Source organism: Lynx rufus, unplaced genomic scaffold (assembly GCF_022079265.1).
Source record: "Lynx rufus isolate CCGP_SWC_20201006 ecotype Redwood Valley unplaced genomic scaffold, mLynRuf1.p SCAF_6, whole genome shotgun sequence".
NCBI classification, from domain to species: Eukaryota; Metazoa; Chordata; class Mammalia; order Carnivora; family Felidae; genus Lynx; species Lynx rufus.
Genome location: NW_025814878.1, coordinates 45224650 through 45250503, shown reverse-complemented (window position 1 = coordinate 45250503; position 25854 = coordinate 45224650). Strand labels below are relative to the sequence as shown.

At 43.0% G+C, this 25854-nt stretch overlaps 1 protein-coding gene across 5 annotated transcripts in view; it reads right to left on the bottom strand.

The window, feature by feature from the left end:
* FYN (FYN proto-oncogene, Src family tyrosine kinase) overlaps window positions 1–25854 on the bottom strand; it is a 214260-nt gene that overhangs the window by 163643 nt on the left and 24763 nt on the right. For 3 of the 5 annotated variants that reach the window (XM_047102530.1, XM_047102533.1, XM_047102534.1), the window contains exon 2: window positions 22397–22435. The exons of 1 other annotated variant lie outside the window; for it this stretch is intronic. The gene's annotated coding sequence lies outside the window, so the exon portion shown is untranslated. Of the gene's footprint in view, window positions 1–13475; window positions 13801–22396; window positions 22436–25854 lie in introns of those variants that run through there. One more of the 5 variants, XM_047102532.1, reaches the window with a different exon arrangement.

The window sequence follows — 25854 nt, the reverse complement described above, 5'->3', positions numbered from 1 at the left end:
GATCTAAAGGTAAAAGCGGAAAAAGAATTCTGCGATCAAATGAATCTGTGAAACCTGGGCAGAAAAATATGTTAAACAATGGTGGTTGCACAAAGAAACTAAAAACAGAATTACCACACGATCCAGCAGTTCCAATTCTGGGTATATATCCTAAAGAACTAAAAGTAAATTCCTGAAGACATATTTGCACACCCGTGTTTATAGCAGCGTTATTCCCAGCAGCCAGAGGATGGAAGCAACTCAAGTGCCAACTTGGGCTGGATGGAGAAACAAATGCGGGATGTACATACAATGGAATGTTACTCAGCCTTAAAAAGGAAGGAAATTCTCACACATGCTACATCATGGATGAGTCTTGACAACATGATGCTAAGTGAAATAAGCCAGTCATAAGAAGACAATACTATACGATTCCATTTATAGGAGATATCCAGAGTAGTCAAATTCATAGAGATAGAAAATGGAATAGTGTTTGCCAGGGATTCGGGGAGGGAAGAACGGAGTGTTATTTAAGGGGTGTAGGGTTTCACCTCTGCTAAGATGAAAAGAGTTCTGGAGACTAGGTGAGCAACAAAGTAAATATACTTAAATTACTAAACTGTACGATGAAAATGGTCAAGATGGTAAATTTCATGTCGTGTGTATTTTACTGAATTAAAAAAAAAATACATTCAACAGTCATCTTTGCAGTAGGACTGATCAGAACCTTAAATGCTATTATGCATGGGGAATCCCCAAGAAGGGCATATAGCAGACAGCTTTGCCCAGCTTATCTGGCCTCGCAACCCAGTTTTTGCTGAGCATCTCATGGGACCAGTGTGCTTCAGAACAGACTTCAGGAAATGAGCTACTAAACTGGAAACTGTTAAAAACTAGGAAATCCTACTTTTTTTTTTTTTTTTAATATTTACATCAAGGAAGGCAGGATTCCAGAGCCTGAAGCCAGATTTTCAACACAGCTTTAAGTTGCTATCATCCTCTGATTGAGGAGCACCAGACTCTATGTTCAACCCTGTCACTTATTAGCCACATGGCCTTGGTCTCAAACAAGTCACTACTTTTATCTCCTCTGATGTATGAGAATAATACTGGCTCAACCTATCTTACTGCTTTGTGGTGAAATCTAGTGAAAGAACTTGAAAAGTACCAAAGTACTATTCAAAATGTAAGACAATTACTTATTATTTTAAAAAATTTATTTTAATGTTTATTATTTATCTTTGAGAGAGAGAGAGAAAGAGAGAGAGAGAGAGAGAGCGAGCGAGCGAGCGCACACAAGAGCAGGGGACACAAAATCTGAAGCAAGCTCCAGGCTCTGAGCTGTCAGCACAGAGCCCGACGCAGGGCTTGAACCCACCAACTGTGAGATCATGACCTGAGCTGTAGTCAGATGCTTAACCAACTGAGCCACCCAGGTGCCCCCTGAGATAACTACTAAGTATTTATGCTTATTAAAGTGTAACAGACAACTTATGGCAACGTGAAGAGCTAAGAATAATATCTACAGGCACCAAACAGGCACTATGAGCATAGAGATGAAAGAGAAGGGAAAAAGGAAGAATGGTGGATTGAGCACTTGTGGTATAGCAAATAAAGAGTCTGGGAGTCAGAAAACATAGGTTCAAAAGCTGATTTTATTGCTGTCTGACCTTGGACAGGTCACTTAACCTCCCTGACTCTCAGCTTGCCCAGCTGTCAAATGAGGTGGTGGGAGATCATCTCAGAGGGCACTTCCAGCTATGATTCTATGAAATACTGACAGAGATGTCACCACGGCACCTGCACGCCTCCTCCACCAGACGCTTAAGCCTGCCCTCGCCTCACTCCATGCTAGGATACAAAGATGAGCAGGCCACTGTCTGTGCTCCCTGGTGAGCCAGATGGGGCTGCTGGCCTGCAGACCAGTACGAGAAGATGAGACGGCACATGTGGGGGATGCCATGGATTTATTTCTTTCATATTATTCTCCTAGTGCCTTGCTCCAGTGTTTTTTTTAAAAAAGGTGTTTCCAAAGTATCTTTAGTGCAGTACTGACTCAACTGAGCTAAGCAGGTGGTGGGGAAAAGTTGCTAACTGAACAGAAGTAAAGACTTTTACAGAAGTAAGGCTGGGCAGACCGGGGGACCCACCTTCCTGCTGGGTTCAGTGACTATTCCCAGAAAATGTGAGATGCCCAACCACTGCAGGTCAGCAGATGATAACCTGTCCCAGGCACCCTCTTGGAAGGGCAGAACGTTGGCGGTGCGGGAAGGTGGGAGAAAAGTGGCTGGATACGGACAGGCAAGGGGCCCAGGGAAAGCATCAGTCTCTGGGGGGGGGGGGGGGATGTGGGAGTAGGAGAGCAGGCCCCCATAGTGAAGGAGCTGGTGGGTTTTGATTTCTTGTGTGTCATGACAGAGAACCCCCAAAGGTATCCAAGGGGGCAAGTAAAAGTGTGCCTGTGTGAGGGAAGATGGAGTCCCAAATGAGTGGCAGGATGGAGGGAGTGCAGGGGAGAGGAGGCCGGGGCAGTTTAAAGGACAGGTGTTTGAGGCTTGCCCAAGGGCAGTGTTGATACATGCCAGAAGGAATGAAAGTGGTGGCTCGGCGGGAAGAACATGTGTGACCAAAGTTTATCAATATATTAGCCGTGCGGAGTAAGACAGCATGCTTCTTCCAGCTCTTGGGGAGACAGGGCAGAGGGAGAAGCCGATGACCAGCTGTAATAACTGAAGAAATTACCAGGTGAGCTGGAAAAGGGCTCTCTGCTTCTGTAACGTTTAGACTGACCTGGTAATGAAGACGTTGAATAAAAATGTCCTTTGAAGAAAAGGTAACAATGAAAATGAATTTGCAGACATGGGCAGGGGAGAGACTAGACATGGGGATGTGCAAAACAGAAGGGGCTATTTATTCAATCTGCTTTAGATCAAGGATTCATCTCTTTGGGTCCATGAAGAGGTGCCCAGGAAGTCCACAGACCTCCCGAAGTATCACACTGTATCTCTGTTTGTGTGTATGTGTGCACACAGTTTTCTTGATGGAGGATTTCCCTAGCTTTAATCTGCTCTAAAAGGCCCCCAATCAGTAGGTTAAATGGTCTTAAGATCCTCAATATCATACAGAAAATTTCTCTCCTACCTGCTTGACAAATCTGCCATGTCAGAGCACATTAAGAATAAGGTGTTAAAACTGTATGTATTACAAAACTTAAGAGCCAAGGAATACGGGGCACCTGAGTGGCTCATTTGGTTAAGCGTCTGACTTTGGCTCAGGTCATGATCTCAGGGTTCATGGGTTTGATCCCCGCGTCAGGTTCTGTGCTGACGGCTTGGAGCCTGGAGCCTGCTTTGGATTCTGTTGTCTCCCTCTCTCTCTGCCCCTCCTCTGCTCACGCTCTGTCTCTCTCTCTCAAAAAACTAAAAAATAAACAAAATAATAATAAAAAAAAAGAACCAAGGAATAGTCGCTCTCCTATCATCTTATCAAAATTAAGGTACATTATAACACTCTAAAGACCATTAACACTGGCAAATATATTTAACTTAAATATTTTAAATTGGCAATGTTAAAAGTACATTTAGAATTTTGCAAGTGCATTCCTTGCAAAAGGCTTACTGTGTCTATAGTATTTTAATACAAAAGTACCTGGATCTTTAATATTCACAGCTAGATTCAAAGACCTGCCAAAAAAGTTATTAGAACTACTTTTAACAGTCATGACCCCTATTCCCCCCAAAAGGATGTTATCAAGTACACTGTGCAATAACGACTATAAATACATGACATGCCTGTTACTATAAATAAATATTGCACATTCTCCCAACCCATTTAATTACCATTCACCTAAAGCAGTGCAATTAAAAAACTGTTGAATTCTGAAAATGGGAAAAGCCCTCTTGTCTCTCTTAGGTAGTTTTACAATCCTAACAATAGACTTAATGAAGCCTTTTAAAACAAGGACGATTACATTAAAATGACCGGGGCATGTAAAAATTCATTACATAGATCCTCCTGCTGTCTGATGGATTAAATGCCTCATCACACCCTAGAGAGAAGTAAGAACAAAGAAAAAAGAAAAATCACAACTTTCTGAGTGAACATCTTATGCCTGAGATTTAATCCGGCCCCGTTAATCACTCAGGACCACTCTACACCCAAAGTGCAAAGGAGATATGCTTGCTATCAGATAAATTATGAAATGGCCCTAAGAGTGCTGTACGGCTTACTGAATACAAACTGACATTACAATCCACATCTTGATGATGCCAGACAACAATTATCCAAGTTGATACAGCTTTTTCCCTTGAGAAATGATAAGAGCTACAAAAACAAAATCCACTCCCTGGGGAACCTTCAGGGACTGTTAGCACCCATTACCCTTAAGTACCCTCAGAGATAGCACCAACTGACAGTTTTGTTAAATTTATCTCTAAGTTGTTTTAAGTTTTTCTGTTACTATTATGCATAGAATTGTTTCTTTGGCTTCATTTTCCACCTATTAGCTGCTAATATATAGAAATACAATTGATTGGGGCACCTGGGTGGCTTGGTTGGTTGATGAACGTCAGACTCTTGATTTCAGCTCAGGTCATGATCTCAGGGCTGTGGGATCCAGCCCTGCATTGGCCTCCACACTATGCATGGAGCCTGCTTAAGATATTCTTTCTCTCTCTCTCTGCCCCTCTCGTGCTTTCTCTTAAAATAATATTAATAATAGTAATAATAATAATTGATTTGTGTGTATTGACCTTGTATCCTATAACTTTACTAAGTTCACTTATTTGTTCTTTCTAGAAGTGGTTTTATACATTCCTTAGGATTTGTCTATGTAAACAGTCATGTCACTATAAGTAAAGAGAACTTTACTTCTTCCCATCCAGTCTGTGTGCCTTTCATTTCTTGTTCTTTCTCTATTCCCCTTCTTAAAGGACTACAATGGCTTATTTCACAGTCAAGGAAACTCCTGCCACTGTATTCCAGTTTGCTTCATGCCATTTCTGACCTTTGTAGAGCCATGAAGACTGCACCATGGGAAGCTGTGGCCTTACCAGAAAGATCTTGATCCCACCAAGCCATCCACAGAAAACAGGGGCTTAGATTCAGAGCCTCAAACTTGAAGGAACAAGAACTTATAGTTGATTTCCTATAGTTCAATTACTTGTACCTCTCAAGATGTTGACACGTTAAAAAAAAAAAAAAAAGACGAAGAAGAAAGAAAAGAAACACCCAAAGGAATTAATGAATTTTTGGACTTTTGAGCCAGAAGGGTCCTTACAGATTAAACCTCTCCTCTTATAACAAAAGTCAGGCTCAGCATGTCCAGCGACTAGTACAATGCCAGCTGGAGGCCGACATAGAGTCTGCTATTCCAAACAGGACATGAATTGGGAGGGCACAGTCCTGGATTCTAGCCTTGAGTAGGTCAGGAATGTATTCCTGTCTATAGACTGTAAGTCAAAGAGTCTAGAGGAGATCTCAGATAATCTGAGTACTGGTCCAAGTAGATGGCATGACTTGGGCCCATGTGAATATGAGCATCTTTTTTGGACCTTTGCTAACAGTGTACCCTAAACCAGGGCAAGATGACATTTTCCAGTACCTGGCCAATCTGTAGCTAGTTATTACTATTAAGAAATGAGTTAAAAAAAAGAAAAGAAAAGAAAAGAAAAAGAAATGAGTTTTCAGGGCAACTGTCTGCCTCAGTTGGTAGAGCATGTGACTCTTGATCTTGGGGTTGTAAGTTCGCGCCTCACTTTGGGTGTAAGGATTACTTAAAAATAAAATAAAATAAAGAAAGAAAGAAATGAGCTTTCCTCTTCCTATCTGAATAAACTTACCCTGAAATAAGTTAAAAACTAGAATCTTATACAGCATCTCTGACCCTGTTTAAACCAACTGCTGAACATGATCATCTCATATCATCATAACATCTTAGGGCTCACAGATAGCCCCTGGGGATCCTGCTAAATCTTCTCTTATATATTTTTTGTATTTTTCTCTTAGAAGAACTCGGCAGAGTCAGGAAAATCACCAGCCTGTGAGCAAGCCTATAATGTGTTCCCTCTTTGCTAACCAAGGGATGTTAATAAGGATGTCCTCAGAGCGCCTGGGTGGCTCAGTCAGCTGAGCGTCTGACTTCGGCTCAGGTCATGAGCCCGTAGCGGACAAGTTTGAGCCCCACATCGGGCTCTGTGCTGACAGCTCAGAGCCTGGAGCCTGCTTCAGATTCTGTGTCTCCCTCTCTCTCTGCCCCTGCCCTGCTCATGCTCTGTCTCAAAAACAAATAAACATTAAAAGAAAAAAATAAGGATGTCCTCAAATTAGCAAGCATTATTTCTGTCAATCAAATATATATATTTGAACAGCTGAAATTCTAGAACTTTTAGGAAGTCCAGTTCTTCAAATTTCCCCTCCTGTCACGTAAGGCCAAGCATTCTTACTCACCAATCACTTCTCTAAAATAACCATCAGTTGTCACTGCTAAAACAGAAGTTCCAAGAGGTCAAAAGTGTTTACTGACATCAGAATGAGGCCCCAACTGGACGAAACAGAAATGAGATAATAAAAGAGCATCACTCATGGCTCTTGGGTGTGTACTGGGCAAAGCTTATTTCACCAGAGAAGGGGAAGCTGAGAGGGTAGGAACCACCACACTAGCTACTTGCACTGGGGACAGGGCCGGGGCCTGCTTGGGAATATTACCTCATTTGACTAGCAAAAACTGTAGGGGGTGGGGGTAGATATAACCTCTTTAGCTCCTGAGGAAGCTAGTTAAGTAGATTGCCCAAGGTCAAACAACCAGTTAATGGCAGAGTGGCAATTTGAATCCAGATTGATCTCTCTCTCTTTTTAAATTATTTTAAGTACATTTATTTATTTTGAGAGAAGAGAGAGTGAAAGCAAGCAGGGGAGGGGGAGAGAGATTCCCAAGCAGGCTCCATGCTATCAGCACAGAGCCTGATGTGGAGCTTCACGAACTGTGAGATCATGACCTGAGCTGAAAGCAAGAGTCGGATACTTAACTGACTGAGCCACCCAGGTGCCCTCCGATTGATCTCTCTTAAGTCCATCCTTTTAATTAATTTTATTATAAAAGTAACATAAACATATTAACAAACACTGAGACAAAAATCCCCATGATCCCATAACCCAAATACAATGTTAGCATTTTGGTATAATTTTTGAAGGCACTTCCCACACATGCATTGTGCTTTGCAGAACTATGATCATCATATTCCACAATTTGGTATCCTGCATTTTTCTACTTAACAAGGTAGCCATCTAACTTATTTGACAAATTTTCTAATCATTTTCATTAATATATTATATTCCATGGGTAGACATGTCATAGTTTACATAATGAAACCTCAAACTGTGGAACATGGAGGTTCTTTCCAGTTTGGGGGGCAAAGCATGGTGTTATTTTGAGTATACCATGCTGCCTTCCTAAATATGTATGGTCACCACTGAACGTTTCGGATAGACAATGCCAATCAACAGATGATAAAAACTGTGATTAAAGGGGCGTCTGGGTGGCTCAGTTGGTTAAGCGTCCGACTTCGGCTCAGGTCATGCTCTTGTGGTTCGTGAGCTCAAGTCCCGTGTTGGGATCTTGTGCCGACAGCTCAGAGCCTGGAGCCTGCTTTGGATTCTGTGCCTCTCTTTCTGCCCCTCCCCGACTCATGCTCTGTTTCTCTCTTGTCTCTCAAAAATGAATAAACGTTAAAAACAATTTTTTTTAAAAAAAACCTGTGATTAAAATATTTTGAAAATGCCACCATCACTGAGCTCTTAGCCCTAGAGTCAAATAAATCTGATGAATGCTATTAATGAAGGGTGACCCAAAAATAACAAGTTAAAAAGAGCCACACTTCTGAAGCTCCAGAGAACATGTGCTGTGAATGGTTTATGCTCCACTTTCAGTTTCCTAGGAATGCCAACAAAATAAGTTATCCTCACTAAAATCTAGATTTGGAAGAATGAATTCTTTGAAAACAAATCCGATCACCTGTATGTGCCAGAGTGGTCAGAACTTACAAATGAGACCAACATGCTCACCCAGGGCTGTGTCATATTTTATAGTTAATTTGCTACTCAAAATGACATACACCCATTTTTCTCAGGTCAAGTGAGTAACAGCAGAGCAGCTCTGAGTTTTCATCAAATAACCCTCTGAAGTAAAAGAAACAGCAATGTCAAACCCTGTGTAAATTTACTGAATTTATAAAATATAAAGTATGGTTGTCATAAAAATCGCCTATGTTTGGGGGAGAGTAATATCCAAAACATTTGTGTGCCTCTGTGTGGACGTCTGCTTTGAAAACTTTATTAGGATCCGTGCCACCCAGTTTGACGTAGAAACAGCACACTTAAATGCCCGGAAGCATCTATCTGCTCCCCAGATATAGCACTAAAGATTACTGCTGATCAGGGAAAACTGAGTGCAAATGGAGAGAACTGGGTAATTCATTCCTACTGAGATGGGATATACCACTTAATGACAACTTGACTACAGTCCATGCAAGATAATCTTCCAGCCTTTCACTGTACCCACAGTGGTTATTTAAAACCTAAACCTTCTTCTTCTTCATATCCCTAGCTCTCTCTACCCCACACTTAGATGGGAAGTTGTACTTCATCAGCCCCTAATGATATCCCTTTCCTCTGCAATGTTTAGCTAATCCTGCATTTCATCTTTCCTTTAGACTTCCCCTTCTCTTAGAAGTTAATCTGTTAACTCATGGGAATGTCAAATGGAATGTACAAATATCACCACTTTGGAAAACAATTTGGTATTTTTCAGTAAAGTTGAAGGTGCGCATACTCTAAGGCTCCAAAATTCTTCTCTTATGCACTTATCCTAGAGAAACTGTTTGCAGCAGGATGCACACACAAGAATGTTCAAAGTAGCACTGTTTAAAATAGTGTAAAATTGGAAATGACCCAAATGTCCATTGAGCAGTGACTGAATACTGTCATAAAATGTGGCATGTTCATACAATGCAAGACCAGATAGCAGTGGAGATAAGTGAATTTCATGTATGTCACTTCATGCACCAACAGAGATGAATCTTTAAAAAGATAATCGATTGGGGTGCCTGGGTGGCTTAGTCAGTTAAGCATCCAACTCTTCATATCAGCTCAGGTTGTGATCTCACGGCTGTGGGATTAAGTCCCCTGGTGGGCTCTATGCTGAGTGTGGGGCCTGCTTGGGATTTTCTCTCTCTCTCCCCCTCTTCCTCTAGTGCTTACGCTCTCTTTCTCTCTCTCTCTCTCTCTCAAAATAAATATACATTAAAAAAAAACCCAAAAACAATTGAAAAAAAAAGCAATTGGTATAAGAATTCCACACACACACATATACATACACACACAGCCCAAGACAAATAAAACTTAATAATAGATTACATAGGGAAACATACTTACACAAAAAAGGCAGGAAACATACTTACACAAAAAAATTCAGAACAGTGGTACCACAGAGAGGAGTATGGCCAGGGAGGAACACATAGGGATTTGCAAAATACTGGTAATATTCCAGGTCTTATGCTGCAGGATGGGTACCAGGTGTTATATTTCTCTTACTCTCTCTTTCCCTCCACTCCACTCTCTGTGTATGCATATAATGGACACACACACACACACACACTTCTTTGTATGCATATATATATATTCCTTTGTAGACATCATCATCATCATCATTATCATCATCATCATCCATGTTACTCTGAGCCCTGGACCCAACTTCCTTAGCGCCTCCTTCCTGGCATTCTGACCCTGTGTGGAGCCCTCAGCTCAGACCTTTGTCTGAGACTTGAGTGCTTTCTCTGTCCAACTCCAATCACACATGACGACCACTGAAGACCCAACATGGTGTCCTTTATTCTCTATACAGACTCACATGAGCATTCATCCAGGCCACCATTGATGGTCAGGTAAACTCTGTGGTAATGCCTCGCTCAGAGGGTGGTGTGAATTGCACTGCAGGGGGACCTGAAACACCACTCAGAGTGCAATGGCTCTTTGCTCTGTTATAGCAAGGAGTTCAAGGCAGTTCTAGCAGTGCTCGCCTCGATCTCCTACACCTGACCCAACCACAGGGTGTCTGTGTTCCTGGGAAGCTTATCAAGTTTCCCCCACTGCGTTGCTGCTAAGCAGCCCGACTTCCCCAAGCCACCCTTTCTTCCTTCCTCCAAAATAATTGCAATTCCACCCATCTCTCAGACACCCAGGCTCCCAACCTTAACAATAGTTCTGCATCTTCTTACCTTTTTTAAGGGTGGGCTCTGAGATTACTTTTCTGCTCTAACTGCAGTTAGAAGACCTCCTCAGGAGCCCCTGATCTTGGTACCATGGCCTTAATTTAGACAAAATAAGAATTCTTATTGAATTTATTCTACTTAAGTAATGTTTAAGCTACAAGTTTTACCTATTTCCTACTCAAAAATCAAAACTGATAAATTATTTCAAAAGCAACTGAATTTGGCAAACAGTTGTTTTTGTTTTTAACACTGGTTTTTCTCCCTTATTTAAGTAGACTACTTGTGGAAAAAAATACCTAAATTTTAACCACTGTCCTAGAGATCTGAGTTTAGGAGACTTGATTTTCTTCAGAAATGTTTCATACCATCTGTACTGTAACATTAAAAAAAAAAAATCTCCATTTTCACCTTAATGGGACAATTTTCATTTGATCACAGAAAACATGATAGGTGAGGAATGATTATGAAAAAAAATCACAAGAAAAGTCAGGAAAGGTTGGTTTATGCAAAGAGGTGCTGGGATACCGTGAAGCAAACCCTACCCTCAGCCCATGAGGGGCACGACACTATGATACAGTCAGGAGGCCGAGCTCCGTGGATGTCTCAACAGCAGATGCTGAATTCAGCAATAAACATTGGAACTGAAACACAGGTCTGAACTTCCAAGCCAGCAAAGGGGATTCCAAAGTGAAAGGTAACAACCTGACTCAGATCTGATTGTGGGAAAAGAGAAACAAAAAAAAAAGAGGCCCTTTGGAGAAAAGCATCAGAGTTGGCCCAAGTCCATCAATTTGGGCAAAGAGAGCTTTCAATAATCATGGAGCCAGGAGATACAGTGATATAAGAGAAAACACAAAACTCTGTCATTCGCCACTCGAATTTGAATAGAGATACAGCAATGGATACTTATGGGTTAAAGCATCAGGTAAAATACCGGCTGCCTAAATTTACATACAAACAAGCCGATGGCACGCAGTGATTTGGGCTTTTGCCCCCAAAAGAAAATATAAAACAATTTCTATATTCCAACAAAGAGCAAGTAATTTAAAAAAAATTTTTAATGTTTATATATTTTTGAGAGAGACAGACAGCATGAGCAAGAGAGGGGCAGAGAGAGAGCTTGAGTTTTTTAAAAATGTTTTTAATGGTCAAAGAGCAAGTGATTTTATTTTATTTTTTTAAATTTTTTAATTTTTATATTTTTTTAAATATATGAAATTTATTGTCAAATTGGTTTCCATACAACACCCAGTGCTCATCCCAAAAGATGCCCTCTTCAATACCCATCACCTACCCTCCCCACGCTCCCAAAAGAGCAAGTGATTTTAATCATGCTCTATGGTATTTACCCAAAGGAGCTGAAAACTTACGTCTATGCAAAAACCTCTACACAGATGTTTATAGAGTGTCTTTATTCATAATTGCCAAAATTTAGAAGCAGCCAAAATGTTCTACAGGAGGTGAATGGATAAATAAACTGTGGTATATCCAGACAATAGAATATTATTCAGTGTTAAAAAGACATGGGCTACCAAGCCATGAAAAGACATGGAGAGAATTTAAATGCATATAACTAAGTGAAAGAAATCAATCTGAAAAGGCTACATAGTGTAGGATTCCAAATACATGACATTCTGTAAAAGCCCAACCACAGACACAGTAAATAAAGATCACTGGTTGCCAGAAGTTAGGGGCAAGGGAAGGATGGACAGGCAGAGCACAGAGGATTGTTAAGGAAGTGAAAATACTCAGTCTAATGGTGACTACACATGATTGTACATTTATCCAAGCCCATAGAGCATATAACACCAAGAGTGAACCCTAATGTAAACTATGGACTTGGGGTGATAATGATGTGTCTATGTAGGTTTATCAACTATAACAACTGTACCACTCTGGTGGGGATGTTGACAGTAGGGGACACTGTGCATGTGTGGGGGCAGGCATATATGGGAAATCTCTGGGCTTTCCCTTCAATTTTACTGTGAACTGCTCAAAAAAGTAAAGCCTATTTAAAAAAAAAAACCCGAAAAAACAAAAACCAAAAAACAAAACAACAACAACAACAACAAAAAAAAAAACAAGTGCTTTTTCCTGTCTTGATACATCTTACCCTGTTGGCTCTGAAATTGTTTCTGAAGCTTTTTCCTTCGAAAAACATTACATAACGTCTTGTTGTTTCATTTACTACCTAGAGAACATGGAAGCCTAGCTATATTTTCCTCTAAGCCACTGTAAAAATAGAAGAAAGAAGTTACGGGGCACCTGGGTGGCTCAGTCAGTTAAGCGTCCAACTTTGGCGCAGGTCATGATCTCACGGTTCATGAGTTCGAGCCCCACGTCAGGCTCTGTGCTGACAGTTGGGAGCCTGGAACCTGCTTCGGATTCTGTGTCTCCTTCTCTCTCTCTGCCCCTCCCCTGCCTGCGCTCTGTCTCTCTCTCTCAAAAATAAATAAACATTTAAAAAAATTTTTTTAAAGTTACATGATTGGCTAGTAGCCAATATTTATTAATACCAAATATGAGAAAATACAGTAAATATTATGGTAACTGTCAAAAGTCTTTTTGTTCTTCCAATTCATGGGTCATACATGAAAAACAGCACTCCTGACATTTTGTCAGTGAGGCCTCTCCCATCCCTAAAACTTCACTGTGGATCACCGTGAGGACTTCCAAACTTTGTGAGTAGGTTTCACAAGTTATTTCATGTTCAGTACCTGAGGGCTGTTCAAACTTTTCCCAATGATCAAATTTACTTTTTTGCAATAAGCATCACCCTGATGCACCTCTCTGGTAAAGGAAACAATGTTTTTCTCCCTTATTTAACAACTGTATAATAGGCAAAGTTTTTTAAACTACTGCTTCCCATACCACCTGTTTAGGACTACTTTTCAGAACATTCCTCCAAAGATCAACAAAATCATCTCCCCAACATGCATGCACGCATACACACACACACACACACACACAGGTCCCATCTGTTTTAAATTACTGTGGCACTAAGTCTTGATGAAGAGCAGTAGAAAAAATAATGTCGTGGAAAGAAATGGGGCTTCCCTGGCCCATTCTTCTAGCCCAAGTCTCTGCCCCATGTCACACCTGGAAGTGACCCGATCCTTGGCCGGTACTGCCCGGAAGAAAGAGGGGACGACAAAAAGACGTTGCTCACTCCCATCTGGGACCCTCCTGTGTCACCCTACCTGCGCCCCGCGGCCCCCCTCAGACACTCACCAACTGTTGCACCTCTTCCCTCGACCATCTGCCTCCTGCGCAGCCAGCATCACACGGCTCTTCGGTGGCACAGCAGGACTTACTCAGGCCCCTGAGGCCCACACACTCTTTCCACTACATCATGCTGCCTTGTGACTGACCCTGAAACCACCTCACTTGGTTTTGGCAGTCTTATGTGGAAGGACTATGCAAATAGATGAATTGTTGTCTCACCCCCTTCTTCTGTTAACACAAACGATCCACAGGGCATCCCACTTCCCTTCCTTCACTTTAGACACGGACTACACTCAGTCGTGGTATGTTTCACAACTTAATGAACACCCCTACATCTTCCAAGAAGCAGCCTTATGCACCCGACAGTGGGGCCTGCTCTTCGCAGACCACATAATCGGCAAAGGAGGCCTCTTTAGTAGAGGCTAACCCTAGAAACAAACATTAGGGCTCCACATCTGAATTCGGGCTTCTGGTCTCACCTCAAGAATCACCCACAGGCTAACACCCACAAGTGTGTTACGGAAAGCAGGGCTCAGGACTGACACCCGCTGACATCAGTGAGAACAAGCGGGGACCTCCGCCCTCAAAGCTGTGAATAACCAAGCACCCTACCAACTCTCCCTTCCTGAGGCACTGCCCTATCTCAGGGCATTTTCACAGGACCGTCAGAGTAGATTATAGACACAGAGTACCTGGATGTCAGCAAAGCATCTGACAGTCAGTCATTCAAAGCATAGCTGAGTGAGAAGGGAAACTCTGGGCCAAGTGACAGTTCAGTTTGAGGGCCTCAGAGGTAACTGAGCAACCACACCCAGGGGTGCTAACATCACAGAAGAGCAACACTGGCTTGGAGGGAGGTCCTTGCACAGTGGGGCTTTGTAGGTTTATCCCTGGTAACGTTTTCATCGAGATGTGCTTAAGGGGATCACAAATAATTCACGGCTGAGGGGACAATTAATGAGAGGAATGAACAGAGATCTGAAAACATTTCAACAGGCTGGAATACTGCCAAAACTGACCAAAACAACAACCAAAAAAGAACGCAAAGAATTAACAGAGATAAAGCCCTACTTTTAATGGTAAAAAATCATTTGTGCATATATAGGAGGGGGTCATCGCCTGCCCTACACCCTCTAATCTGCTTAGCTGGGACGACTCAGCCCTATTCACAAGTTCTGCCATGGGCCCCTGACCCCAGGCTCTGAGTGGGTGAAGCTCCAGGCCTCAGATACACATCAGTCCTGTGACTCTTGACTTCAGACCGGGGGCTTCCTTTTACTCTCTGGTCTCAAGCTCCTGTCTTGGGCCCTCCCCTGTTTTGGCAGTGGACTCTAACTCGTCTTTCTGGACTCAACTCTTCATCAGCTTCCTGGCTGGAGTCTCATCCCTGTACACCAGTGCTCCTATCTACCCCTTGGCCTGCTCAGCTGGCCAGTTCCTCTGCCAGACATCTGTCCACCTAGACTGCCACTGATGGAAGACTTTCTCCAGTTTTATGCCTCACCTAACTGTCTATGTCCTAAGTGCCCCCTGTTTGCTGCTGGTCACACCTCCATGAGCATGCCCCAGCCTGTGGATGTATCTGTTCTGTGAATCCCTATCTGGAATCTACTCAGGGTCCCAAGCTGATCCCATACCGCTACTGATAGAAACTCGGCTCTTCTATCTGGTAGGGGCAAAAGGTAGAGGTTGGAAGCAATTCGTATTTTAAAGTCTTAAGGATTTTTGTTGAACCCACGTTCAGTGCAAGCCGGAAGTGCAACAGAGTGGAGATGTGACCTTGATTCGCCTAAGGGTAACACATAATGATGCAGAAAACACGTGCATCTCACAAGATCCAACAGTCAGGGGTACAGCCCTTACCCTATGCTGGGCAAGTTACCTCAGAAGTACTGTTCGTGTCTGAGAGCTATGTTCTTAGAGAGACAATGATACAAAGGAGATACCTCCAGGGGGGTGTAACCAGAACAACGGGATTTCTGATATTAAGTAATGTGAGTACTTGTAAGAACCAGGGCTGCTGGCCGAGAAAAGGGGGGATTTGCAGGGATGGAGTTCTCAGGTGCTTCAAGCTGCCACATGAAGGATGGCTGAGGGGCTTATACGGCGAGACAGCTTGGGGTCAGCAGCGGAAGAGGTGGACTGAAGCAGTAAGTGCTGGTCCCATCTCCGCTCCTGACTTGAGTGACCCTGTATCTTGGGCCTCAGTCTCCCCCTAAGACTGGAAGGCTATGATTTTGAAGGCTCCTCCCAGCTCTCAGAGCCCATGATTCTTCATCCTTACATCAACCCCAATCTGAGAAAGAAGATAGGCATGGCTTTGCCTGTTCTGAGGCCTGGGAGACCAGATGGGCTCTTAGGTCTCCTGAGGGGCCCCTTCTAGGAAAATCAACCCCACTGAAATAATGTGTGAAACCAGTGGTAATAAGCTTTATGTTTCAGGAAATGAAAAATGTACAAATTGTCAAAGGGAAGACAGAGGCAGAAAAATGTCCACTTCTCTTCCCCAAGACATTCACTTCCCAATCCCTGCAATCTGTGACTGTCCCCTCACACAGCATGATAGAGTATGATAAAGTTAAGGATCCTGGGAGGAGCAGTTTATCCTGGATTATCCAGTGAGTTCTAAAAGCCATCACAGGCATCCTTACAAGTGGGATGCATGGGAGATGTGACACAGACACACACAGAAGAAGACAATTTGAAGGCGGAGGCAGAGACTGGAGTGATGTGGCCCCAAGTCAAGGGAATGCCTGTAGACACCAGGAGCTGAAAGAGGCAAGCAGTGGGGTTCCTCCAAAGCGTCTGGAGAGGATGCACCCCTGATACCCCAATAGTGGACTCTGACTCCTAAAATCATGACAGAATAAGTCTGTGGTTTTAAGCCATCAAGTTTGGGGTCACCTGCTACAGCAGCCACAGCAAACTAATACTAAGGTTTTCTGCTTGAACTTTTGTTGTAGCCCAGTGTGGGCAGTAATAACCTTCTTTAAGGGCAAAGCTTGAATTTTTACGTATTTTTGATGGCCTATTCCATACTATCTCAAAACAGGTGCAGCTCTGCTTTTAAAAGTGTTTAGGGGCAGTGACAAAGGTATCTTCTAAGCCATTCTTTACACATATTTTACTAATAATGTCTCCTCCACAGGAGACTGCAGCAGACAGTATGTCTATGCAAAAGGCAGACAACCAAATGATTCCAGCCTCTACCCAGCAGGCCTGGCTGCAGGACAAGAGATTATGCAGCCCCTCTCGGCTACAGGAGAAAGCCTACAGAGTTGTTGGGGGGGGGGGCGGTCTTGCTTCTCCATTGTAATGCGGGCTGCTTTTCTCCCAGCAGTGTCCGGCTCCCCCCTTGCAGATGATGAATGCTACTAAGATGAGGACAAGAAAATGAAGTCACTCTCAGGCTGTCACCCCACAGGCACCACCTGGTGGGACCAGGTCAGGTTTAAAGAGGCGGTTCCCCTTTAAGTTTCTAATTTCTTTTTGATCAAAACATCGTTCCTATTTTTAAAACCACACATAAGGGTGAAAGTCCTTTAAATTTAGAGAAGAGAAAATGAAAGATGCGTATGAAATTACCAGTTAAATTACACGAGGCTGGTGATGATTCATTTGTCTTCTGCTCTTTTGGGCTTCAGTACAAGAGAACATCCACTGTGGAGTGGAAACAGAAGGGTGCTCCAGGTCTGAGTGCCACTTGTGGATCCTGTCACTTCTTGATGTGAGTCTTTGGGCAAATCATGTCACTTCTGTTGAGCTGCATTTCCCTCACATGTAAAACAGGGCAACTGAGGAAGAGAACATGTGGCCTAGGACACTGGTGAGCCCCCGGGTGTTTATCCATGTTCAAGGGACAAATGAATTATGTGTTCTGCATCCAAGGCTAGACAATTCAACCCTAATGTTTGAACTCTTTCCTTGAATCACAACATAAATTTTTTTTATCTGTAGCTCTCCCAATGGTCATCACTGCCTGCCTGAGTTCATAATGTCTAGCAAGAAAGATCTTTTGTGATCTTGGAAATTCAAATTGGCAGAGGGCGTGTTGTTTCTTCTACAGCGGCAGTTTTACAAGCCAGAGATTTACATAAAAGAAAGTTGGTCAGTTATCATGGGTGATGCATAACAACTGCTTTTGGTGCACGACTAAAACTGTTTGCTCTTCAACCTAAAAGAGAACTCTGTGCAAGTTCCTCCCTCCCAAACAACCCCCTCCCTCGCACCCAAGCCATTCCCTTTTCCTGATCCCTGGTCACCTCCAGCCTTTCCTTGGGCATAGAGAGGCTGGTCTTTCCCCATGCCCAATCTCCTCCAAGAGAATGGGTCAATCTGTATGGAGGCTGGGGCAAGGCATGGCTATGGGAGCCAACTGGGCATCCCATAGGCCCTGGGGCTGGCAACCCTAAGAGTGTGGATCAGAGAAGGCCAAAGAGGGGGAGGGTCCCATCTGTACACCTGGGCTGCCCTCTCCAGTCCCCACACCCACTTAAGGAGCCCTCCCACTCCATTCAGGAAGCAATGGCTTCTACAGAGGGCAGGAAGTTCTCCTGATGGCTGTTCTTCCCTCTTCCTCTTTACTCTTTCTGCCTCCTTATCGAAACCGTGCACAGTGAGACGCTACACCCTGACGCCTCCCCCATACGCATACGTTCTCCCTGAAGACGCATCCTCATGCCTTCCCAGCGACCAGCATTCTCAAGCCTTGGGACTCCCCACGCAAGCACAGCTGACCTGTTGGCGCCTGGAAGTCCTATTCCTCTTACTAAAGAAGAATCTTGTATTAATTAATCTTTCCACTCTTCTCAACCAGCTATGTAGGAATTGCATACACATGGCTTTAAAGCTTGGTTCCAGATGCAGTCTCAAATTTTGAACCCTCAATTGTTTAGAATCACTTTGGGTTTTTTTTGTTTTTTGTTTTTTTTTACAAAAACTATTAGCTCCACAATAAGAACCTAGGATATTGTTATGACTTCTCTTGGGACTTATTAAAACAAAAGAAATATTGAAAAATGGAGCAACTTCTATGTACATTCTACATTTACAGATAAACACATTTCAAGGAATTCACTGGGGAGAAGGACATGTTCTAAAGCATTCTACTTTCTTTTCTTTTGCATGACAATTTTTACTTGGGGAGGCCACTCTATCAAACAGACAGCAGTATTTGTGGCCATATTTGTGGCCTGAAGGCAGTTATCTAAACCCTGCAAACAGTGGAATAGCAAGACAGGAATTCTTGGTCTCACTGAAACTACAGAAAGGACGTCTCTCTCAAGGCAAGTGCCAAAACACCTTCAATTGTGCAGAACAAAGGCCATGCAGGAAATGTGGAAATAAAACCTCTCTCCTTAGCCCTTTGAAAGTCATTAGGAGCAAAGTGGATGTTATTTTAATCAAAGCCATTTAAATCATGATTTAAATTACCAAAAAAGATAAGCCAATTTAATCAGTTTTTCTTTTTAAAAAGTACATTTTTGTCCTTCTGACATAACCTGATTACACATTCTTTAAAATTCAGTTGAGTATGGGTTTTACTTTTAGAAGATAAACTGTATATATTCAAATCAGTGCTTTATGTAAACGAAACTTGGAAGTGCATCCCTTAATAATTCAAGAAGATTCTCTGCAAAAACAAAAACAAAAACAGTATTACTGGTTCCCTTGTGCTCTTAATGCTCCTCCCTCTTTTATCTTTTGACTGTCTTTGCTTGCACGGAGACTTCACTCTTAAGAACTATCTATTCACTTGTCTGCCTGAGACTTTGTATTTTTGAAGAGAAAGCCAAGGAAGTCTTATCTCCATATAATGCTATTAACAAGCATGGTTTCCAAGATAGAACCTAGAGATGGAGAAGAGAAATGCGATTTCTGGAATACACAGATTTTTTTACTCTGCCAGTTACCAAAGTGGCTTTCAAGGACTCTTATTACCCCCTAATTTGGTTATGTGTCATTCATTCATGCCTGTAGTCAACCTTTTAAGAGGGCAGTCTAGAAACCAGGCATTAGGTTTGGCACATGAAAGAATTCAGACCTGACAGAATTTACAATTCAATAGGAACACAGATACCAGACAGTTATTGCACAAATAACTATACAACAATAGCTATGAAGAAGTGCATGGTAGCAGGGCAACCCCATCTAGAATGGGAGAGAGTGTCATGGAAGACTCCTCTAGAAGGTAACACTGCTTTTTCGTTACTCACAAGACTTCTTAAAAAGAGGTCACACAAATATATTGTCTCAAATAGTATCACTTCCAAGGTAAGGTAGGGTATGAGAAAAAGCAGCTCTGGAAACAGATATGATTAGGACCCTTACTATTACCATGGTGCCTCAAGCAACTCATGGTAAGGGATATGGCTGCCTCACAAGAGTGCTGTAATGGTCAAGTGTGATGCATAGAAAGCACTCAGTATGTAGTAAATGCTCAATAAACCATAGATCATAATAATTACAGACTTCATGTTGATTTAGCTTTGAGCTTTGACACATCAAGATAAAGCATATTTTCCATTCATAGTTCTATCTTCACATAAATGTTCAACTGAAAGAGAAAACTCAAAAATACATTTAGAAAAAAAACACACCATGACTTCTGTAATTTTTCTTTCTTGGGTTGGCCAGCAGATATCACTTAATTATACAATGGAGGTACACTCTATTCTAGATTCTTCTTGGCAGATACATAAACACAAGCAAAAAGAACAGTTTATACATCTGTGCTCAGCAGCCTTCTATCAGCATTAGAAAAAATTCTGGAATTGGAACTTTTGAATTAGAACTTTTAAAATAGTGAACTCCCCTAGGGTGGTTAAGTGTTTTCCAGGTCATTAGCTACATGACCGAGAGGGTACAAAAGGCAGAGTCCTCTGCATGCAGCTCAAATTCACGCAGTCCAAGAAGCATTTCCCACCTCGCTTTTAGCTTCTCTCATTCTGAATTCCAGCAGTACTTACAAACACCCAACTCACACGGCAGGGTCCATCACACTGCTCACTCCTTCATCAGATGCTCACTGCTGCCAGTGTTGTGCTTGAGGGTACATTCAACAGACAAGGCTGTGCCTTCAAGGAGCTCCCAAACCCCGGTGGGCCTTATTAAGCATCCTTCAGACTCGTGGCTAACAGCCCTTTATCCTTTTTGGTACAAAGTCCAAGTCAGAAAACAAGTATGTGTGGTTTGTGTTTTTAAGTTAAAAAATGAAGAATTTTACTTGATCCTGGAAAAGGGACCATGTTACTAATGAGAAAAATGAGGCTCACATAGGAGAGAAGATTTGCCTAAGGTCTTAGACCAAGTGAACAGCAGAGCCAAAGTGAGAACCTAATTCATACCACTCGGGACTTCCCACCCCATTTACTGAGCCCTCTTGTCTGCCTGGCATCGGGATGTACTGAGAACAGAATTAACAGACCCACCTCCTCCATTCGCTGGCCCTCCGGGATTCACCTCCGCTTGGGTGGCACAAGGCAGGGCAAGCCCTAAAACCTGGAATAGCTCCAGGCATCTCTTAAACTGTCCCCCAGGTTTCTGGCTAGTATAGCTGGTCTGCACTACACCACCCTGAGGTGGCTCCTGGTACCCAAAGGCTCTGTGGCCCAGGAGGGCCGCAATGCTGACCCCCCACCCCACTTACGGAGTGCCTTTGCCAGCCCCTGGCTTCCACAGCCAAAACGCAAGCACACCAGGATTTCAAGAAGGCTCCCCTCCAATCTAGCCCTGAGTAGAGCCTTTCAATTTCCCTGAGTCACGTTGGTTTGTATGAGCTGAAAAGGCCACCACTGATCACAGGCCATTCTGTAGAAAGTAGGGGGCTACACGGGTCAGAGGTCAGGGGTTGCTCATAATTGTTCTAGAATAAGGTTTCAGTCAGTATACTTCCTCAACTTAAAGGTACACTGACTGAATACAGAATGGCTCTAGTTCAGGGAGAAGAACCTGTCTTACACACAAATTTAAAACGAGAACCCCAAGTCATTCTTAGATGATGAAGTAGAGCCCCTGAATGGTCAGGGGATGGAAGAATGTAACGCAGACCTGCTGAAAAATTACACCCAAGGCAATGTGATTGGGTAGGGGAGATTAGGGCAGCAAAGGATCCCACGGGTAGCTAGTGAGGCCTGTTTAGGTCCAGCCTTTCTTGGAAACCCAAGGCCTCTGGGAGACGAGAGAAGTACAAGCAGAGAAGACTCAACCAGCGTTTACAGAAACAGAGTGCGTGGCTCCTTCACACATGCCCTTCATCAGGGAGCTTTTCTGGATGGCCTGGCCTCACTCTGCACTCCCAGAGGCAAAGCCCCTTCCACACAGTTGTATCACACTGTACAATAATTGCCTGTGTACTTGTCTGTCGAATTCATTTTTGTCTCAACAGATTCCAGCATGGTGTCTAACACCCAGCGGGCATCAAAAAAATGGTAAGTGAATGAAAGAATGACCTGTGACACAGTGACTGTAATTCGAAGGTACAACTAGGGCAGAGGAAAGTAGCAGTCATCTCAGAGGGGAGAAAAACCAAAACCAGATGGACTGAAGGGGACCTTTCTAAACCAGGCTGAAGACAGAGTGCCACCCACCCCTCAGCAGCCCCTGAAGGCTCATCAGACACAGGACACCTGTTCCATCCTATTTCTAGGGTAAGGAGGTACATCTTCTAGCTAAAACACATGTTCCCGTAATTATCAAAACTGAGTGTTACAACCAAGAGAAGGGAGAAAATAGTAGATTCACCTAAGTGAGGCAAGACTTTCTATTTCACATACCAGCTCGCTCCATCTCCAACTCAACCTCTCTTAGAAACCTACAGACTCAAGAGTCACAATCGTCAGTTCAGAGTCACCGAGTCTAGGGTCCCAATGGGACATGCTTTCTAACGCACAAGTCATGTGCTCTCAGTGCAAAACTTGTCAACTTACTTTTTCCACGTCTAAATCAGCATCCTGCTTCTTCAAAAACTGTAGAAGAAAAAAAAAATAGACATCAAAAGAGAACGGAGCGCTCTTTTCCTATAAACCTCCCACAAAGTACCACCATAGAATTTCCATTTGCTGCAGACAATCAATTTGCCCACAACTTTTCTCTCGTTCACACAATTGTTGCTATGTCACAGTTGCCACAAACACCTGCCTGCAACTGCAAAGAGCTGGCCCTGTACCATCAAAGGAAGCCAACATGAGATTTTAACTTTCTGAAGCCAGGAAAGATACAGATGGAGGTCTTACACACGCACGCACGCACACACACACCTTCTTTCCAGTGCCTATAGGTCATCCATAGTTGGGAAACATTAAAAAAAGGAGTCTTCCAAGATCTTGTTCAGCTCACCTCTTGGCTTAAATCTTCCCTTAGCCCCCAACCCACATGTGCCCCACTTCTTGTCTGACTGTGGGTGGGCCTCACTGTCAAAACAGCCTTCTTAGGATGGCCCCTCTTTCCCATCAGCTGGAGTTCCCCTCTCTGGGAGATGTGCCAACCCAGCAGCCTGCACCGACTTGTCCACGGAACTTAGGCCCCAGGAATACCTTAGAACCTTGTGCCAACCCCTGGCAAAGTAGAGTGCTGATTCTGTGGCACCCCTGCCCACTTCACATTAATCTTGAAAGTGCCAGGAGCGGGATGGCACCTTTCCAGTTTGCTCATGCACTCTGCCTGTAACCTGCCAATATTACAGTTCCTTGCTTATTATTTGCAATTTTAGCTGTTGGAACAAAGCTTCAGTTTTAGTATGATGATAAAGAATCAAAATGGTTGAATGGAATTACGTTGACAACAATATGTTAGGGCAGAAAGTAAAAGGTTTGAGGAATGTGAATAAAAAGGCAGCAACAATTTTTCCTCTTAGTAGAGACTCACACTTTTTGTCATTATGATTCTTAGCATCCTGGTCCATGGTTTAAAAGACTGCCATCATAAATTACTATCCCCATCAAAACCACCCCTCCCCCCAACACACACAAAAGAATTTTTGCAAAGAATGCATAATTAACAGTAACATCTTTGTTTTGTTTAATCAAAGATGACTCAGAATGAAGGAAAGAAAAAATGACCATGGGGAAGAGCATGAGAAACTCCTATATTGTCTTCCGCAGATGGGTATTCAAATCATGAACTGACTGCAGACATGCAGGAGAACCAGCACGAGGTTGCGGGGAGAGAATGTGCTAATGAGCATGCCACTACAGCCCGTACCTTAGCAACCCACATCACCCCATCTCTTCCTTGCTTCTGACACGCTGTCTTGTCCTAAGCAAGGAGATGCCACGAGTCAATATGTGCCTTTCTCCTGGCTAACCCACTAGGGATGCAGACACTGCTGAGCTGTAAAAAATGGGAATCCCCATTGTCTAAAAATGTTAACTAGCCTCCCTATCATCAGCAAAGAGTAATTCAGAATCGGGAGAACTTTTCACCAAAGGGAACAGATATACAGTGGAAGTCTGACTTCCATTCTTGAACACTTCCCCAAAGAAGTTTAGGAAGGCTGTCATTCTAATTTACAGAACGGAATTTTTCTGTTTGCAAGGTGGAAGATTCCTTCATCCAACACAGAAAAAGAAACACCTGCAGAATCACTACCCTTTCCCAAAGTAGTAACGAAACTTAACCTCTCTCATGCATACAGCACGAGTGCAACCACATGAGATACCCCGTTCAACAGCAAGCTCTTCCAGAATGAGCCTTAGTGGGGCGCCTGGGTAGCTCAGTTAAACGTCCGACTCTCGGCTCAGGTCATGATCTCATGATTCGAGTTCAAACCCCACGTTGGGCTCTGCACAGACAGCACAGAGCCTGTTTGGAATCCTCTCTCCCTCTCTCCTCCTCCTACCCCACTCATGCTGTCTCTAAATAAACAAATAAACCGTAAAAAAAATTAAAAAAAAAATGAGCCTTAGTTCCATGGCACTTTAGCAACTGGTAGCAAAAGGAAAACTGAAAACCTGTTTGGAGCTGCTAGCTAACTACTGCAAAAGGAATGTTATCCATCCATACATATATGCAGCTTCATCCAATTTCTTTTTCAGGCTTACAAAACAGATGGAGTTAATTAACAAAGACAATACATACATGCATCATCCTGCAGCCATAAACCAGAAGGATGTCACAGCTTTAACTTCAAAGCCTCCCAGCAAGCACAGCCTGAGATATTTTTAGGCATCAGCTCCATTGTTTCAAAGAGGATATGGTTTGGTGAAATAAAATTGCCAAAAAGTAAAATTCACAGGACAACCTTGCTAGGATGAAGAGTGGCATTTGATTTTAAAACCAGTTATGTCTGTCTTAAAGGGTGTGCTTCTGCAAAGCTGAGAATAAATTTTGTCATCAAATGTTTAAGTGAAACAGAAGTACCTTTTATTTAAATGTCTTACATAAAAAAATCATTCTTTAAAAATTGACCAATTATTCTATTTTATCGTTATTCTAAATATAAATTTTTGGAATATTCAAGTTTTAAATTTTCAAAGCTTAAGGCAAAAGAGACCTCCCTCCTCTTCTGTGTGTGTGTGTGTGTCTGCGTATAGACCGATATACATATATAGTTATACAGACATTTTCAATAGTTGACTTTGTATTCAATCGTGGGTTTGTGGCCATTAGGGCATTTTCCATGCTTTTATTCTTCCTGCTGAAGCAGTGCTAATGTTTTATTTGAGAAACATGACTGAAGTGACCCAGATTCCCAAGCGGAAAAGGCTGATCCATGAATGTTGCAAATGTGTGACCGCCTGCAGGAATGAAAGCCAAAGCATGAGACCTTGGCCAAAAATGAACTACTCCCAACTATTTAGATCAGATCAAATCCTCTATCTTTGGGAGAATACACAGAGACCTTCGTTTTTAGAGGAAAGACTAAAACTAAAACTAAAACTGAGAAGGCTTTGACTTTGAGTTCTCTTGATGCAGCCATTCCTGTAGCCCCCCAACTCCCTGCTCTCCCATTTCCAAATGCCCAGGGGACGTCCCCCCTGGTACCCACCACAGGGACCTTACAACCAGACAGTGTAGGCACAAGAATAAACAGAACCAAAGGGGGTGTCAGCCACATGTTCAGAGAATGGCAAGAGGCTTAGTAGTCCTACAGGGCAGAGAGGGACTTACGAGTGTGGAGGTAGGATGGTGGGAGAAAGGTGGGAAACTGAGGCAGAGGCCAGCTAAGAAGTCAGCCTGTGAGAGGCATACTCCTGCACTTACCAGTGTATTTTCTACACGCCTCTATCCCAGGAAGGGGGAGGAAAACAGATACAGCCCCCAGCATCTTCCTGGCACAGGACTAAGCACCGTCATTCTGATCTCACCAACTCTGCTGGGTAAGTATAGTTTTCTCCTAATTAGCTGTCAGGGCCCAGGACAAAAACACCTTTTCACTCCTGTTTTC